The sequence below is a fragment of the Lygodium microphyllum genome, chromosome 26 (genome assembly GCF_053477565.2).
Source record: "Lygodium microphyllum isolate KBCC chromosome 26, Lygodium_microphyllum_v1.1.10, whole genome shotgun sequence".
Lineage (NCBI taxonomy): Eukaryota > Viridiplantae > Streptophyta > Polypodiopsida > Schizaeales > Lygodiaceae > Lygodium > Lygodium microphyllum.
In genome coordinates, this window is record NC_141160.1 from 23258488 (window position 1) to 23278248 (window position 19761).

Here is a 19761-nt window from a genome sequence, read left to right on the forward strand (position 1 = left end):
TGCAAAGAGAAAATATGAGCATCAATGACTACCACATGAAGGTGAAGAAGATTGCAGATGCACTTGCTTCCATTGGGTCGCCAGTGGAAGATGATGATTTAGTTTCTGTAACCTTGAATGGTCTAGAAAAGGATTATGCACAGTTTCGGACATCCATTTCAGTTCGTGAAAGATTTCCTGATTTTGAGAAGCTGATTGCTCTTCTAATCTGAGGAGCAAAGAAATGGTGGTGCATCTTCTTCAGGAGGAACTTCAAAAGAAGCTATCTTCTACTCAAATGCTGGAAGAGGTAGAGGCAGAGGTAGAGGAGGCTGATTTGGAGGCCGTGGTAGAAATCAGAATATGCAGCAAACTCAAGAAAACCAGTCCTATGGAGGAGGACGTGGTAACTCTAGAGGCAGGGGGAGCCAAAGAGGTCGTGGTGGATGGCAAAGAGGCCAAAATGCAAACAGTAATGTTGAATGCTACTATTGTGGTAAAATGGGTCATATGGCTAAAGACTGCTATAAAAAGCAGAATGACATCATGAATGGAAAACTGCAACAAGGAAATTATGCATCCTCTAGTAGACAGGGTGATGACAGAAATGAGCATCTGTTTATGGTGCACCACATGAACAATTCTGTGACAAGTGCAGAAGAAAGCAACGATGTATGGTATGTTGACTCAGGTGCATCAAACCACATGATAGTCATGCAGAATGGATGGAGGATGCAAGGAAAATGGAAAAACCAGGATTTGTGGAGACTGGTGATGATACTGCACATCCTATTGTGCAGATTGGAAAAATTCCTTTGTCTATGCAGGATGGGAAAAAGAAATACCTGTCCGATGTATTTCATGTCCCGAATATCACAAGAATCTGGTCTCTGTTGGTCAAATGGTTGAGCTGGGCTTGCAGGTCAGATTTAATCCTCATGGATGCTTTGTTGAGGATATGAAAAATAAAGGTCGCTTGATAGCAAAAGGAAAGAAGAAGGGCAGAATGTTTACATTGGATGCAGACATGTCTGAATTGAGTGCAGCAATGTTTGCACATGGGACCGGTGTAGTTGCAAATATTGATATCTGGCATAAACGCATTGGTCATGTTAATGTACAGTGACTTAAATCAATGCAGGCCCAAAATATTGTTGCAGGATTGCCTAAATTCAAGGTTGCAGAAACGCATAAGGTATGTGAAGCCTGTCAGTTTGGAAAACAGGCAAGAAAACCATTTCCTAGACATGTTCAAGAGAGTGAGAAGCCATTGGAATTAATCCACTCTGATGTGTCGACTACTAAAGCTGCATCTCTTGGAGGCTATCATTATTTTGTCACTTTTATTGATGACTATAGCAGAAAAGTTTGGGTGTATTTTATGAAAAAGAAAAGTGAAGTTTTTGGGCATTACCCTTAAAGCTATGGTTGAAAAAGAAACAGGCCTGCAAATAAAATGCCTAAGGTCAGATGGAGGGGGAGAGTACCTCTCAAATGAGTTTGCAAGGTTCCTATAGGAGCATGGCATAAAGCAGCAATATTCATGTAGTCATACCCCACAACAAAATGGAATTGCAGAAAGGAAAAACAGGCATATTGGAGAGGTATCTCGTGCCATACTCAATGAAAAAGACTTGCCAGATTTTTATTGGGCTGAAGCAGTTGCTACAGCAGTCTACGTAATGAATAGGACTCCCACTGTAGCAATACATGGAATGACTCCAGAGGAGAGGTATACTGGTAGGAAACCAGATATTTCTCATTTGAAAATTTTTGGTTGCATTGCCTATGTACATGTGCCAGATGAGTTGAGATCCAAATTGGATCCAAAAGCTGAGAAGTGCATCTTTATTGGTTACTCTCTGCGCAAAAAGGGTATAGATGCTATAACCCTTCTACTCGTAAGTTTACAGTGAGTAGAGATGTTGTTTTTGATGAGATGAGTAGCTGGTATAAACCAGTAAATGTGATTGATGATGTAGATCACAAAATGGTAATGCTGCATAGAATTCACAGCAGCAGTCACAAAATATTAGTGGACCTGGAGCGTCCTCTAGCAGTGGTTCACATTCTTCACCATGGACAGGCAGATTGAGATCAGAAGAATCTTCTCAAAGTAATGCAGATAGTGGTATGCAGGTATCACGAAAAGGAAAAGAGAAGGTTGATCAGCCCATGTTTGATGTGAATGCAGGTCACTCTTATGTGGATGGTGAATCCAGTGGCTCAGAACAGAGCATTGATGATGAGTTGGGTATTCCTTCTATTGTTACACCTGGAGTAAGGAAGACCAGGGATGTTTTGAGAGCACCTGGGAGTGAACCTACTTTGCGCAGGTCTACGAGAGCTAGGTATCATGTGGATAGGCTGAAATATGATGGATTTACAGCCATTCACTATGCATATATGGTCAAAGTGATACAGGAACCAGAACCCACTTCTTTTGAGCAAGCCATGGGAAAAGAAAAATGGGAGAAAGCCAAGGATGAAGAAATGGATGCCTTGGAAGCAAATGCTATATGGGAATTGGTACCTTTGCCTAAAGGTAAAAATGCAATTGGCTGTAAGTGGGTTTATAAGGTGAAGCACAATGCAGATGGTTCTGTGAACAGATACAAGGCAAGATTAGTAGTCAAGGGGTATGCACAAACATATGGCATTGACTATGAAGAAACATTCAGTCCAGTTGCAAGGATGGCAACCGTAAGAGCAGTCATTGCTATGGCTGCATCAAAGGGATGGTCTTTACATCAGATGGATGTAAAGAATGCCTTCTTGCATGGTGATTTGCAAGAAGAGGTCTATATGGAGCAGCCACCAGGTTATGTGCATGCTGTTCATCCTAAGTTTGTTTGCAGGTTGAAGAAAGCCTTGTATGGCTTGAAGCAAGCACCTAGAGCATGGTCTGACAAGATAGGACAGTATCTTGTCACTATTGGCTTTCAGATTTCCAAGGCAGATTTCTCACTTTATGTGAGAAAAACAGAGAAAGATATTATGCTACTTGTCATTTATGTTGATGATTTGATTATGACAGGTGACAGTAATGAAAATATCCTTCATGTGAAAATGCTATTGAAGCAAAAGTTTGAGATGAAGGATTTGGGAGAGCTGCGTTATTTCTTGGGCATTGAGGTGATTAGATCACCAAGTGGGATACAGCTCTTGCAGAGGCAGTATGGATTGGACATGCTGTCCAAATATGGGATGACAGGCTGTAAGCCTATTTCAGTTCCTTTGGACCAGAATGTGAAGCTGAGCACAGATGCAGGTGAGCTTCTAGAAGACCCTATTATGTACAGACGCATAGTAGGAAGTTTGATTTATATGACTATTACCAGGCCAGATTTGAGCTATGCTGTTGGATTGGTAAGTCAGTTTATGCAGGCTCCAAGGAAACCACATTTGGATGCGGCTAGACGCATACTCAGGTATGTGAAGTCCACATTGCAGTATGGACTATTTTATGAGACTGGGGTTCAGATACAGTTACATGGATACACTGATGCTGATTGGGCTGGTAGCATTTCTAATAGACGATCTACCAGTGGATATGTATTCTCTTTTGGGAGTGCTGCAGTCACTTGGAGCAGCAAGAAACAGCCTACAGTTGCCTTGTTGAGCACAGAGGCTGAGTACAGGGGTGCAGCAATGCCTGCATGTGAGGTAGCTTGGTTGCATAAGCTACTTTATGATATGCATCAGTCTATAGATGGGCCAGTTGTCATTTATTGTGACAACATGAGTAGTATACACTTGGCAAATAACCCAGTCTATCATGCTAGAACAAAGCACATTGAGGTGCATTATCACTATGTGTGAGAGAGGGTTTTACTAGGTCTTATTGATCTAGTTTATGTCAGCACAGAGGATCAGGTAGCTGACATATTCACAAAGGCATTGGGCGTAGAGAAGCTGCGCAAGTTCAGAGACCTGCTTGGTGTGCAGGAATTGGGATTGAGCTCGAGGGGGAGTGTTGAGATATCGAGCTCCACTCGTGATATGCCAAGGTGACCGTTGTGTATTTATGTCACCGACTTGTCAGTTGCAGACGCGGTTGGTACACCGCCCATGAATAATAGCTACATGACAGCTATCCTTATCTACTCTAGTTCGTGGCTCAGTTAGTATGCCACCTTAGTTAGTTGAGTTTGGTTTGAGACCCATATATAGGGTTCTTCTATTTCTTTGTACTAGAGTTCTTTTGGCTTACACAACTAAGAATAAAAAAACTGTTTTCAGCCTCCACCCTTGTGTGTATTCCCCCATTGTGCAAGCAAGAAAGCTTCAAGTGAGACTCCTTCCTTCTCTCCCACAATCTTGACATATATAAGTCCCAATAACCTCTGCCAACCAAAAAATTCTTCATACGGAACTTTCATAAAGCAAAATTTTTGTTGTCCAGCTTTTCTCCCATAATTTGAGTGATATTGTCAATGCCTTGAGCATTTTCCATAGTTGCAGCTTAGGTATTCAATGATGTATACAACATGTAAGTATCTGACTCTTCCTACAATTCAGGACCAGTTTCCTACTATTCAGCACACAGTTTCTTGCAATTCATGACAGTTTTCCTAATAACCTACTTGTTATAAACTATATTCCAACAATAAAAAAACATAGTCAATTGAGCATAAGCCAAGCTCAAATCAGTTCAAAACATTTTATGATAGTGGCAAAAAATCCCAGCAACAAAGTATGTCCATACAAGTATCAATGTTTGTACTGTATGCAAGTAGCAGTACCAAATACAGCCAGCCCATTGCTATAACCAACACTATTTTCTCTGTTAAAAAAATAGTATTCAGACCTCAAAATAGTCCCAAAACATCTCATTTAGTTGCCACTCTATGTAGGAGTTGATACATGTCCAACTACTCAGAATATATTGCATGTATGTCGAGTGAAGATGATAGGTATCCTTCTTGCAGACAATAACCAGTCAATACCCTGGTATAACCAGCAACAAATCAGTCCAAAATTTGGACTTTCAACACTCACAATATCCCAAAAAGCATCTACCACTCAAGTGGTATGATCCAAGCATTTGTCAGTAGCAAACAAGCATCACAAATACTTCAACCCTCTGTAGCTATATTGTTTCCAAATTTAGGACAACAACCAGTTCATTGTTTCCAATCTGCACAATAAGCTCCAAAACTGAGCATTTAATACTCCAACATCATGCTCAAATGCATGATAATAAGGGCATATACATTGTTAGGATGAAAGCCACCAGTGCCCTGGAATCACTTGTTGTTTACTATAGTAAACAGCCATTTTGTACAAGTCTGTACTGAATATCTCAAAATCTGTGAGGAATTTAAAAAACTTTCTTCTGCAAAGCTGTAGATTACATCAAAACGGTTAGGATGAGCAAGTTTTTTCTCCAAAAATCATTTTTGTAGCAAGATATAGCTTTTGCAAAAAAACGGGTTGTAGGCACACTCTCCTTTGATGAAATTTTCTTCAGATCTGATGTCTTGATGTAAAATGGCCACTGTCAAGCCTTCAGGCTTCAGGTGTTTAAGCTCTAATACCATGTTGGAAGAGAGGGAGAGAGACAAAGTGGAGCAAGAGATGAGGCTCAACTCATTGTTGTTATTCTTCTGTCATACTAACTGAAAGAGACTTACACACATAGGTATGACTAATCAAGACTAATTGTGGTTAAGTCACTGACTACACTGACTTATTGAATGTCACACACATGTACAGATGTATCCAGCTAATGTCGGTCACACACATAAAGATAGACTGACTGAAGAGTAACGAGAGCTTTATATTCTAACACCCCCACTAACAACTAAGTTAATGGCCAATGTTGTAAGGCCACCTAGATCTTAAACCTTTAACCACACCGTAAGGAAAATTTGAAAGATTTTTAAATTCAATACCATCTTGGTTTTGTTAAAAGCCTTTTTTGAGGATCATGATGACATGTTGGTCCAACATGGACTTTGGATTAGGAAAAGTAATCCCTCAATCCAATCCTTACAAGACCCTTTTTGAGTCCATATTCCCCCTAATGAGTAGTAGATAATGGCTTCACATGCTGTGAATTGGATGGAGTATTGGACAAGGTTCTAACATAGGTGCCTAATTCACATTTTGCTATCAATTCTCGAAGTTCTTGGTGATGTGTTGTTAGGTTCTCTAGACTATTTCTACTCTACAATTGAATGTATCACATTTTTTACATACTCACTTTAATGCCAAAGTTGGTAGCTGCATGAATATATTCATGTCTTCATTAAGAGGGTCCTTGATGAGGATGGAATTGTTCTTGATTCTTAGCACAAGTCTAGTTTTGGAATTTAGAGGTTGAAACTGTTGGCAGGTCAAAATCATGATCTCCTTCTATAAAGGAGTCAAAGATTGTCATAGTTTCCTCTTGGACCTTGTCTTAGTCATTCTTGGCTAAGAATATATTTGGCTCAAGACATATATCATCAATATGATATTTGGTTTGTTGGTAATCATAAACTTTGAGATAGTCAAGTCATTCAAATTTTGATGTGACTGTGACAATCCATGCATCAATGAGAAAACTCTCAGGCTGTGAGGATTTTGGGTTTGAGCATATCTGCTCAATGGTGTGGCCATCAGTGTCATAGTCCTTTGAGTTTGAATAAGAGTATTCATCATCTTGAATAAAAAAATAGTCCTCAGAGTCACTTATCCCCTCAACATCTATGCCTTACTCTTGCATCAATGAAATGAAGAGGTTATTATGGAAGTTAAACAAGACTTGGTGCAAACTTGTCCATTGTCATGTGGAGTTGTTTAAGAGTCCTTCAAAGGTAGTCATATTGGTATTTGATCAATTGTGAAAACAAGGCCTCCATTGGCTAAGGATTTTACACAATGCAAGCTTGTCTATTGGGGTTGCATAGCCCTAAAATATGGTGGATATTGAGTTAGGGGCCATCATGAAGAGAGGTGCTAAAGTAAAAGGTTTGAGTAAAAGAGCTATAGTATCCAATGCATCTTTTTGACTCATGTGTTCATGGGTAGATTGGTACTCCAACTCCTTAGTGAATGGAAATTCGAAGGTTACAAGCATATGCATCCAATCTTGCTCATCCTTAGGGGAGGAAATAGATCTAGCCAAAGCTTAGGTGGTTAGAGGTTAGACTCAGTCAAACCATTTCAACAATATTGAGATAATATGTAGATCAACATGAGTTGGTTTTTAGGATTCCATCTCAATGTGTACCGCCTCCTTTGATTACCTAGGAAGACTAGACCATTGCCCCAGTCTTCAATGATATGTGCATTGCATATCCATGATCGATTGAGTAGTAAGTCGTAGTCAACTCCTTTCACCATCAATAAAGTTAACCTTAAACAACACTCATGCAATTTTGACTAGCCAATCGCTTAGCACTCCCAATGGTTAAACTTTGAATCCATTAGACAATCAAATTGAAGTGTGCTAGTTCAATGGGTGGATTGCCCTAGGCTTAGAGACGACTATGTTAATGTGATTGAGTTGTTGAACTCTCGATTACTTGAGCTCTCTGACCACAAGTACCCTACTCATTCATTCATGTGTAGTTTCTCCAAGGGTTTCCATAGGAAGCATTGCATGTTGCTCTGCTCCCTTCCCAAATGCGTTGACCCCTAAGATTATATTTTGGAATATGGTGGGATCGGCTAGGATTCATGCCTTCTAGCCACAATTTTAATCCTTGCTAAATCATCAAACTATCTTTAAGTAGGCTTCCGAGTGGAATGGTGACTTGGGTTGATTCAAGTACTACAATTATGGAAGATTCAATGTTTGCATACATGTATTGTGATTGACTTGCATAAGAAATAAGAGAAACCTCCTGCTCCATGGGTTGTTAATTGGTTGGTGGCTCAGTTATGATCTCATTTGGTTCTCATATCCTTTCTTGAATAGATGCATTAAGCATGTGAGACAAGCTAGGGAGAGCTTGTTCTATGTCCAAGTCATCTTGTGTTGCTTTCACCCATTCCTTGACTTTGTTAATGGTATATCAAAGCAAGTATCCAAATTTTACAATGGTCTAAATCTGTCCCTGAATATGTGTCTTGAATCAATGAGACCATCGGATTTACAGAATGCATTGATTCGAGTAGCTCCAATAGTTCAAGAGATCAATCAAAGGAGGCCAAGAAATGTAAATATTGAGCTTCCAAGGTTATCAAAAAAGGGTCCAAGGGCAATACCAACCAAACAGGACAAAGAAAGCCAAATCAAATGCAGTGGAGAACTTTATAACCACAAGAAAGAGCAATGAGGCTCCAAGGTGCCTTTACTGCAAGGAACCAAGACATGTCAAGATGGAGTGCTCGAAGCTTGGTCAAGGTCAGTTTCGTGGGCAAAGCCAAGATGCCAAGGGAAAGATTGTTGGAATAAACCTAAAGGAGGTTAGTAATGATAAAGATCCTACAATAGAATCCGATATGGAAAGAGCCAGAGTACACGCCACTCTCAATAAGAATGGTCCAAATTGCCAATTCTCAGTAATTCAAATACCAACAAATTATCAAGGTAAACCCTTTCGAATTTTAATCAACTATGGAAGTACCCACTCTTTTATATCACCAAAATGTGTGAAAAGGCTAGGCATGAACACTACTATTGCACCTAGTTTGATTGTGGAGTTAGCGAATGGCAAAGAAGTTCTATCAACATAATAAACTAGTAAGGTAGAATTTAGCTTGGGTGGAAATTCTTCCAAAATGAAATTCCGAATTATGAACCTCGGGGCTTATGAGCGTCTGCTAGGAATGGATTGGTTAATTCCAAATAATTTCCATATCCATTGTGGAAAGAGCCAAATCACATTTCAAAACTCAAAGGGAGAACAAGTAACCACTCAAGGAAAAGCAGGGAACCTTAAGGTTCAACTGGCTAAAGCCTCCCAAATAGTAAAGGGACTGAAGAAAGGATTACAGGTCTATCTAATTAAACTCAAAAAGGCTAGCATGATAGTGAAGCCAAGGATCAACCATCTTGGCTAAAAGAATATGTCGATGTTTTTCTAGAAGACCTGACAAGGCGCCCACCAGCAAGGGAAGTAGATCATGAAATTCAACTCATTCTGGGCGCTGCCCCCATCACCAAACGGCCCAACCAAATGTCAATTCCTGAAGCCATTGAGCTAAAAGAATAACTCAAGTGGCTATTAGAGTAAGGACACATCCGGCCAAGTAATTCACCATGGGGAGCCACGATTTTATTTGAGAAAAAGAAAGACGGAACACTCTGCCTTTGTATCGACTACCAGGGATTAAACCAGGTTATGGTGAAAAACAAATATCCAATTCCCAGGATAGATGAGTTTCTTGACTGACTCTAGGGAGAAAAGGTCTTTTCAAATATCAACCTAAGATCAAGATATTATCAAATAAGAATTAGGGAGGAAGATATTCCTAAAACTACATTTAACACAAGGTACGGTCATCATGAATTTATTGTGATGTCGTTTGGGTTAACAAATGCTCCTACCACCTTCAACAAGTTGATGCAAGACATTTTCTAACCCTACCTTGACGACTTTTCCTTGTCTTCTTTGATGATATCTTAACATATTCCAAGAATGAAGAAGACCATGGACCACAACTATGAATAGTTCTTGAAAAAATGAGGGCCCACAAACTATATGCTAAAAACAAGAAATGTGACTTCTTCAAGAAGAAAATTGAATATCTAGGATTCATAGTATCAACAAATGGCACTTCAATGGATCTTGCCAAGGTTTGGGATGTACAAGATTGGCCACCCTCGAGAACAGTTAAGGAAGTGCAAATCTTTCTAGGGCTAATGGGTTGGTATAGAATCTTCATTAAAGAGTATACCTCAATTGTTGCACCTCTCACCGACCTTTTAAAAAAACAAGTCTCCATTACATGGACATTCGCTGAACAATCTAGCTTTGAGAAGCTTAACCAGAGTTTGATAACCACCTCCATCCTAAGGCTATCCGACCTTAGCAAAGAATTTTAATTCATAACTAATGCAAGTTCTCTTGCTTTGGGTTGCGTATTTATGTAAGGAGGATATCCAATAGCCTATGCTTCAAGAAAATTAAAGATTCACGAAAGAAACTATGCCACACATGATCTAGAATTACTTGTTGTAATTCATGCCTTTAAATTATGGAGACATTACCTACTTGGTAATAGGTTTTCTCTAGTCACTGATCATAAGAGCCTAAAGTGGATTTTTACTCAACCGAATCTCAATAAGAGACAATGCCGATGGATTGAGACCTTACAAGAACTTGACTTTGAAATCAAATATAGACCAAGCAAGAAGAACGTGATTGTGGATGCCCCAAGCTGTAAATCATTTCTTAATTCTCTAATCCTAGAGGAACCCTCTAGGGCTCGAACTCTTGCTACAATGATTTCAATGCCCAATAACCCTCTCATAGAAATGGCTAAAGAAGAGGCATCGAAGGATCTAAGCTGTTAGATATTATTAAGAGAAATTTCCATCAAGGATTCAAATCCAAAACTCAAGACTAAGTATTAAGATTTTTTCATAAACAAGGAGCTTCCCTATTACAAGACAAGACTGTGTATTTCTGCAAGTCAAGAACTCAAAAGAAAAATACTATGGGAAGTTCACGATTCTCGATTTTTCGCTCATCCTGGTTATGCTAAGACTCTTAACACAGTCAAAAGAAGTTTCTATTGGGAAAGACTCAAGGGTGATGCACTCAAGTATGTCATTGAATGCCTAAAATACCAACGAATTAAGGCGGAATGTGTCAAGTTGCCAGAAAAGCTCCAATCACTTGACATCCCTCAAATGAGCATGGACTTCATTGTTGGATTACCCCCAATACAAGGAGGATATAACTCCATAATGGTAGTCATTGATATGTTAACAAAATTTTCACACGTTATTCCTATAAAAACCAATTACAAGGCTTCTGATATCACCAGGCTTTTCATTAAGGAAATTTTCAGGTTACATGGATTACCCCAAAGAATCATCACCCAATCGAGATTCTCTCTTCACCTCAAACTTTTGAAAGAGTTTGTTTGAAGCTTTAGGAACGCAGCTCTGCCTTAGTACTGCTTACCATCCCCAAACCGATGGTCAAACAGAGTGGGTCAACCAAGTTATTGAGGACAATGAGAGCTTATCGTAATAGGGAACCCAAATGGTGGATCCAATATCTACCCTTAGTTGAAATTTCCTACAATGCATCATACAATCAAAATATCCAAATGACTCCTTTTCAGGTACTATATGGGCAAGGTTGTCTTACACCATTAAATTTTTATGATCCTACCCTACAGATAGAAGCATCTAGGAGAATACTGGAAGAAATGGATCAGCAAAGTGAAATATATAAGGCAAGATGTTCAAGTAGCCAAGGATCGACAAAAGGCATATGCCGATCAACGAAGGCAAGAATGCATTTTCAAAGAAGATGACATGGTTTTCCTACAAGTTCATCTGAAGAAAAGTTCCTTATTTTTGGGGGAATTCAAGAAGCTAAGTCCCAAGTATTGTGGGTCATGTAAGGTGCTAAAGTGTCTCGAACAGCTGTAACTCCCTAAAAACTTGAAAGTACATAATGTATTTCATATCACTCTATTGAAAGCATATGTTCCTAACCCAGACCATGTACTTAATGACCAAAAAATTGTAATGCCAAGTCAATGAGTCCTCGAACTTCAACTAGAAAAGATATCTGACATGCGGAAGAAGACTCTAAGAAACAAAACCCTCAGAGAGTATCTTGTCCAATGAAAAGACTACCCTAAAGAGGATGCCACTTGGATTTGACGAGAAATCACTATGTAACCAATATCCCCAGTTTCATTCGAGATTAGGACATCTCGATTCCTCTAAGGGGGAGAGGATGTGATATCCTGACTTTCATTTCAAATCTTCCCGACTTCTTGCAAAATGGATATGAAGAACTCTAAACCATTAAATAGAGAAGGCCATCCGTCACAAAAGTTACTGCATGAACGTGAGTGATGGGCCATAAGTCGAATTTGACGAAACCCATTTAAAACCTGGCAAGTAAGACAAATCACAAAGCTTTAAGCTTTAAAGCTTAAAAGCTTATGAAGATAAAGAAGAAGGAGAAAAAAATGTTGGCAAACAAGCCACCCCTCCTTTTTTATTGAAAATGATTTGGCAACAAAAGTTGCAGTCATAAAATAGGAATTTTATTCATTTCCTACATATAATATTTTAAAGGAATTCTTACCGCAAATTCCAAGGGGTAACTTGGGTTTGTACAAGAAGAACCTAACTGAGCACAAGGAAGGTACTCTGTCCCTAAAAATTTTTATAATTTTGACTTGTGTTGATCAAACGAAACCTTTGATGGGTAATCATAGAAGTTAATTTTCAGTATATAAAATACCTTGTGATGGAATTGTCAAAAAAATATTTTTCATAATAAAACAAACCAAGATTTCTCTTATCACGGGCATGGATCCACGAAACTCCAAGGGAGTTTAGATTTAATCCAACTAAATCTTGAGAAAGGGAAAATCCGAGAAGACTATTCGAAGGTATTGCCACTTAGATTAAGTTTTGCCTCGATGTTATTACTTTTGGAAAGAAAAGATTTTTCTTGGAAATAAATTTGTTAAATGTAATGTATTCAAAAGAAGATGTTTGTGGTTGTAAGTTAGGTACTGATCTTTTCTAAAATCATCAAGCTAAAAGAATGATGATTGAGTATAGATTGCTGACTAAGGTAGTATTCTAGTGAGCACAGAACGTTGAGGCAGCGTTCTTAATGGCACTAGTCCTCGCGAAGGCCAGCATGAATAAAACCTACTCCAAGGGGTTTCTTTTTTGTTTTGTGTTAGCAAGTTTAGACCACTCATGGTGCGAAAGGTCTTGTCGTAGGGAACTCTAATCAGCAAGAGGAGGTGAGGGTACCAAGGGGCTCTAGCCATTAACTCCTTAGGCTCTTACGAATTGCCAACTACCCTTTGATTTCTAGACTATGTCTTGAAAGTTTAAATACTAGTTGGGAAACAGAACTTGGAGAGAAATAATATCTTCAAATAAAAAACATTGTAAATAGTTATTTTTCTCAAAGGAACTATTAAGAAGGAATTTCTTTACTCTGTTTTTGTGTTAGGAATTAAAGGCATATAACGAATTTGTATCAGGAGATAATTCAAAGAAGTAGCTTTAATATGTTAAACCTAAAGTGGTAGGTAATTAGATAATTAAAAATACTCTCTCAAGGGAAGCGGGAGGATGGACCCTGACGGATCTAGACCTATAGTTGGGTTGTAGTGTGCCCACCTATGAGCTATCCAAGCACGTTTTAGTGATCCATCAAGAAACGAATCTAAGTATTGCTGCTCGGCACTCCCATGGAGTGTTTTGGGGTTTGTCGCCTAGGGTTTCCCGAGTCCGCATCACAATGGAACGTTCGCGATCAAACCCATTAGGATCGACTTGAAACCTGGGTCCCTAGTGGTCAAGGTCTCCTGATAGAATTCTAGCATCAAGTCCTGGACATCTTACTTTATGTAGAGATACCCAAGCGCCGAAGCAGATCCATGCTGCACTTGGTTCAAAGAGAATGGGAAACGAGAGAGATGCATTGGTGCTCAACCTCTCTACCCGTAGGGCATAGCTCCATTTCAGTCCCCTAAAATGGCATGAACTAGGGTTCTAGCCTTACAATACCTAAAGGTCGAGAAGAACGTCAGTAAAACCTTGTGAGAAGTGAAGCTTCCCAGTTCTCTGGGACGACCCCGCTGTAGGACAGACCCGTCGGGGGTTTCACCCACCCACTTCCCTTGACAGCTTTAGTTTTCTAATTAGGTCCTACCACAATTATGTATGACATTTAAAATTAGCTTCATTAATTAAGCCTTTTAGGGAACAAGGTTTGTTCGCAAATACGAATACAAAGCAAGCAATCCTTTGACAAACACGTTCAAACAAATTCCTTAACTTATCTTCACGTCAATCTTTGTCTCTATCTATATAGAAGAAATTATGTATCCCCTCTACCCAATAGAAATACCCAGTCCAAATCACATGGCACTATAATTTCCATCCTTTATCTAGAATAGGATCTTCCAACACCCTAGACGTTGGGCTCACGGTAATTTACAACTCTATTCCAAACTAGGCAAGGGGTGTCCAAAGCTCGAGTGACCCCAAGCAACCTAGGAGAGAGACACAACTTATATGGTTGGCCTTTTCACCACTCCACATTCCACCTGTGAATCGAGCAGTGCCCTCTCGAATTGAAATACGATGTGACCTTGGAGATGATCCACCCACACAAAATATCCTTCCTTAATTAATTCAATTAAGAATCAAGCAAAATCAAGGTAATCATCCTAATATCAACTTCCAAGAAAACATTCCTTTATTTTTTCAATGCAACTTGTCATCACTTACCCCTACCATGCATTTACCATCAAACAAAAGCACTTGGAATAGTCGTCCAATCACATCCAAACAATCAGTTCAATGCAAAAGCATTTAGGACGTTGTTTGATCAATCAACAAAAACAATGGTATCCTTTTCCAAACGTTGCACGAATGGTTGTGATAACCTTTCCATTGCATATTTGCTCTTCCCCTTGGGATCACAAGTGTTTCCATGTAAAATATACTTAGCACACCCTTCTTTTGACTAACGCATATGCCAAGGTTTCAAACACTATACAAGACATAAGTCTTGGTAGTCACTTACGTTGAGATCGATAACCCAGCATTCTTTCCAACGAGTACAAAAGCATCGGTCTTTCTTTTGACTTGGGCTCTCCTAACCCCTTGAGCTCTCTACTTGCCCTTGAGGCCCAAAGTTGTTGTTTGTATCTAGCCCAATCCTTGAATTTGGATTGATAAACGTAATAGTTATTGGATGGATCCCAAGGCATCTTAGTCTTTAATCCTTATGATCATTGTCTGTACTAGCTAAACACAACATCAAGATTCCCAATCTATCAAACATGAGCTATTAGTGAGAGCTTGGGCAAAGATCTTAGAGATTCGAGATTGAATTTTCCATAGGCTAGATTACTTATCATGCAACCCGTCAAGCGTGCACGCTACAACATACTTTTAGTGTGGGATAATATGTGTATATTATTTTCATGAAAAGGAGAGTTGACAATACCTTGGAACCTTGTATGCCATTCATGCTACGTATGGATTTGTCACATAGCATCTAGATGCACTTTGCAAACTCACCTTTTGAATACGTTAAATGAAATTTATCCTTTTCGAAGACCTCTCCTTGTGTAGCATAGTATGGGGCTAACGTACTTCATGCAAGAATCAAAGTAAGCATTTATCAATTCGCGAATACGTTAGTTATGACCAGTACCACAGTTGGATTGGTAATGATGCCCTCGCCCGAGGCTTCGTTGCTCATTGTGGGGTTCCCATCTGCACGTGTCATTTTTCGCTTTGGGGCCATTCTCGATCTTCATCTCCCTTAGATGCAAGTCGCACAAGACTTTCACACCTTGTGCTTGATTAGAGGGGCCAATTGGGGAGCAAAATACACTGCAGATAATCCAAGCGGAAGAAGGGATATGGATTTGTGGCAATGGGGAGAGAAGGAACGTGTGTGGACACCCTCTAAGGAGGGAAAAAGAAGGAGAATCCTCCTTAGATTATTCTCTCCCTTTCTCTCTCAACCTCTCGGTCACCTCTCTCTCTCTCTCTCTCTCTCTCTCTCTCTCTCTCTCTCTCTCTCTCTCTCTCTCTCTCTCTCTCTCTCTCTCTCTCTCTCTCTCTCTCTCTCTCTCTCTCTCTCTCTCTCTCTCTCTCTCTCTCTCTCTCTCTCTCTCTCTCTCTCTCTCTCTCTTTCACACCCTCTCTCTCTTTCTCTATCTCTCTTCCCCATTTTCCATGCAGCACCAGATCCATGCCTCCTCCTCCTTATATATGATGCAGGGATAATGGTGGTATGTGGTGGCGGTGACCACCACCTGTTTTGCATGGCGATGGGGGCTCGTAGCCTCCCAGCTACCCATAATTTAACTGTTATGCCCATGAGGGAGGGGATGGTAGGCCACATGGCCTCCCCCCTCTCCATCACCATTATCACGTCCTTTCTCCCTGCCTCGATATCGTCGACATCCCCCTTTTTCCTCGATCTCATTAGCAGCTTTCCCCTCCACGTCGACTATTTACTGCAGCTCCCCCTCCCTCCACCAAGTGGTGGCATTGACAAGGGGCATTATTTTTTTTTTTGATTAATTCTATTAAGGGGGGTTATATGCGGGGCCGGGGGGGAAGGGGGGGGGAATATTACATCCTCTCCCCCTTCGAGAACTCGAGATGTCCTCATCTCGAAAGAACTGGGGAAGACAAGAATTAATGGGGCTTAAGACCTATGGGTTAGGACTCACCATGCTTCCATTGCGCTACTCTTAAGGATTCAAGTAGTGCAACTCATATTATTGCAATTAACCATAGGTACAATAGTAGGATTTATTTCCAATATAAGTTGTATTACATGTCGGTAGAATTTTTAGGATCACTAATCATTGTGAAAAGGTATAGTGGGTTATAAGTCTTTGTCTTCATCTGATTCCTCTATATATCTGAAGACTGCACTTGTGTACCTTCATTTTCTTGGAGGCTCAATATCTTTTGCGCTTAGGTCAGGGCAGTCTATTTGGACATGCCCTAGCTCATTGCAGTGGTAGCATTGATACTAGGGATATTTCCTAGGGATGTGCCCTATCTCTCTCACGTGTGGCATCTCTTGTCTTTATCTCAAAAATCATCTTTGTCACAACTACCCGATTTAAGTTCTTGGATGATTGGATTTACTCCAAGTAATGCATATTGCAAGTTTGTTGGATGCATTGCTTCAAGACAGTAGTTTAGAGGAGTGTTTAGGCCATTAAAAATTTAGATACTTGCTGTGCAATATCCATAGGTGGTGTGTATTTTAGTAGGGTCACAAACTTTGAATAGTAGGCTTCCAAGGTTAATTCCAGCTACTTAAGCTTGAAAAATTAATTCATCCTCAAAGTCTGGTAGGTCAACGGAAGGTATCATCCACGTACAGCATCTTTCAACTAAGCCCAAGTGACAGTGGCTTTAGGGACACCTCGGTCTTTGCACCATTGCTTCCACCATATCCGAGCCTGGCCAACTAGGCTATCATTACTTGATTGGGAGCAATAGTCCCCACAATAGAGAAATAGTCATCCATCGACTCAATCCATATCTCTACCTCTGCTACGACGTCTATTCCTTTTCCATCAAACTAGGGTGCCTTAATTTGCTTGAGAATGAATTTCTTCTCTTGCATGTCAACATTTGTGGGTGCAGAAGGTGCCTAACAATCAAGCCACACCACAGGTTATTCTATTTAGGATATGTCTACGAACCCTACATTAATCAATCATATATCATTATGAAGTTTTTCTTTGATACCAAATGTAATGTGCCACCTCTCTAAGCACGTTTTAGTGGTCCATTGAGAAAAAAATGTAAGTGTCATTGCCCGGCACTCCCATAGAATGTTTTGGGGTTTGTCGCCTAGGGTTTCCCGAGTCCGCCTCGCAACGAAACATTCACGGCCAAACCCACTAGGATTGACTTGAAACTTGGATCCCTAGTGGTCAAGGTCTCCTGACAACATGCTAGTGTCGGGTCCTGGACATCTTAATATACATAGAGATATCCAAGCCGAAGCACATCCATGCCGCACTTGGTTCAAAGAGAATGGGAAACGAGAAGGATGCGCTGCTTGACCTCTCTACCCATAGGGCATACTCCCATTCCGGTCCCCTAAAACATCATGAACCAAGGTTCTAACATAACAATACCTAAAGGTCAAATGTTGGTAAAACCTTATGAGAAGCCTCCCAGTTCTCTGGGACCACCCTGTTGTAGGACACACCCATTGGGGGTTCTACCCACCCACTTCCCTTCATAGCTTTAGTTTTCTAATTAGGCCTACCACAATTATGTGTGATATTTAATATCAACTTCATTAATTAAGCCCTTTAAGGAACAGGGTTTTTTCGTGTAATTTATGGAACAAACACGAATACAAAGCAAGCAATCCTTTGACAAGAACGTTCAAACAAATTCCTTAACTTATCTTCATGTTAATCTTTGTCATCTACCCATATAGAAGAAATTATGTATCCCCTCTGTCCAATAAAAATACGTGGTCCAAATCACATGGCACTATAATTTCCATCCTTTATCTAGAATAGGATCTTCCAACACCCTAAACATTGGGCTCACGGTAATCTACAACTCCGTTCTAGACTAGGCAAGGGGTGTCCAAAGCTCCAATGACCCCAAGAAACCTAGGAGAGAGACACAACTTCTATGGTTGGCCTTTTCACCACTCCACCTTCAACCCGTGAATTGAGCAATGCCCTCTCGGCGGGTTGAAACGCGATGTGACCTTGGAGATGATCCACCCACGCAAAATATCCTTCCTTAATTAATCCAATTAAGAATCAAGAACAATCAAGGCAATCATCCTAATATCATCTTCCAAGAAAATATTCCTTTATTTTTCTATGGCAACTCGTCATCATTGACCCCTACCATGCATTTACCATCAAACACAAGCACTTGGAATAGTCATCCAATCACATCTCAACAATCAGTTTAATGCAAAAGCATTTAGGATGTTGTTTAATCAATCAACAAAAACAATGGTATCCTTTTCAAAACATTGCAAGAATGGTCGTGATAACCTTTCCATCGCATATTTGCTCTCCCCCTTGGGATCAGGAGTGGTTCCATATAAATTTTACTTGACACACACTTCTTTTGACTAAGGCATATGGTAAGGTTTCAAACACTGTACAAGACATAAGTCCTAGTAGTCACTTATGTTAAGATCAATAACCCAGCCTTCTTCCCAATGAGTACAAAAGCATCGGTCTTTCCCTTGGCTCGGGCTCTCCTAACCCATTGAGCTCTCTACTTGCCCTTGAGGCCCGGAGTTGTTGTTTGTATCTAGCCCAGTCCTCGAATTTGGATTGATAAATGTAGTGGTTATCGGATAGATCCCAAGGCATCTTAGCCCTTAATCCTTATGATCATTGTTTGTACTAGCTAAACACAACATCAATATTCCCAATCTATCAAACATGAGCTATTAACAAGAGCTTGGACAAAGATCTTAGAGATTCGAGATTGAATTTTCCCTGGGCTAGATTACTTATCATGTAAGTGTCAAGCGTGCAAGCTACAACATACTTTCAATGTGGGAAAATACCTGTCTATTATTTTCATGAAAAGGAGAGTCGACAATATCTTGGAACCTTGTATGATGTTCATGCTACGTATGGATTTGTCGCATAGCATCTAGATGCACTTTGCAAACTCCACCTTTAGAATATGTTAAATGAAATTTATCTTTTTCGAAGACCTATTCTTGTGTAGCATAGTATGGGGCCTAACGTACTTCATGCAAGAATCAAAGCAAGCATTCATCAATTTTGGAATACATTACTTACGACGGGTACCACAATTGGATTGGCAGTGATGTCCTTGCCTGAGGCTTCATTGCTTGTTGTGGGGTTCCCATCTACGTGCATCATTTTCTGCTTGGGGGCCATTCTTGATATTCATCTCCCTTAGACGCGAGTAACACAAGACTTACTACCTTGTGCTTGATTAATGGGGCCAATTGGGGAGTGCAATACACTATGGATAATCCAAGAGGAACAAGGGGTATGGGTTCGCAGCAACGGGGAAAGAAGGAACGTGTGTGGACACCCTCTAAGAAGGGGAAAAGAAGGAGAATCCTCCTTAGATTATTCTCTCCCTTTCTCTCTCAACCTCTC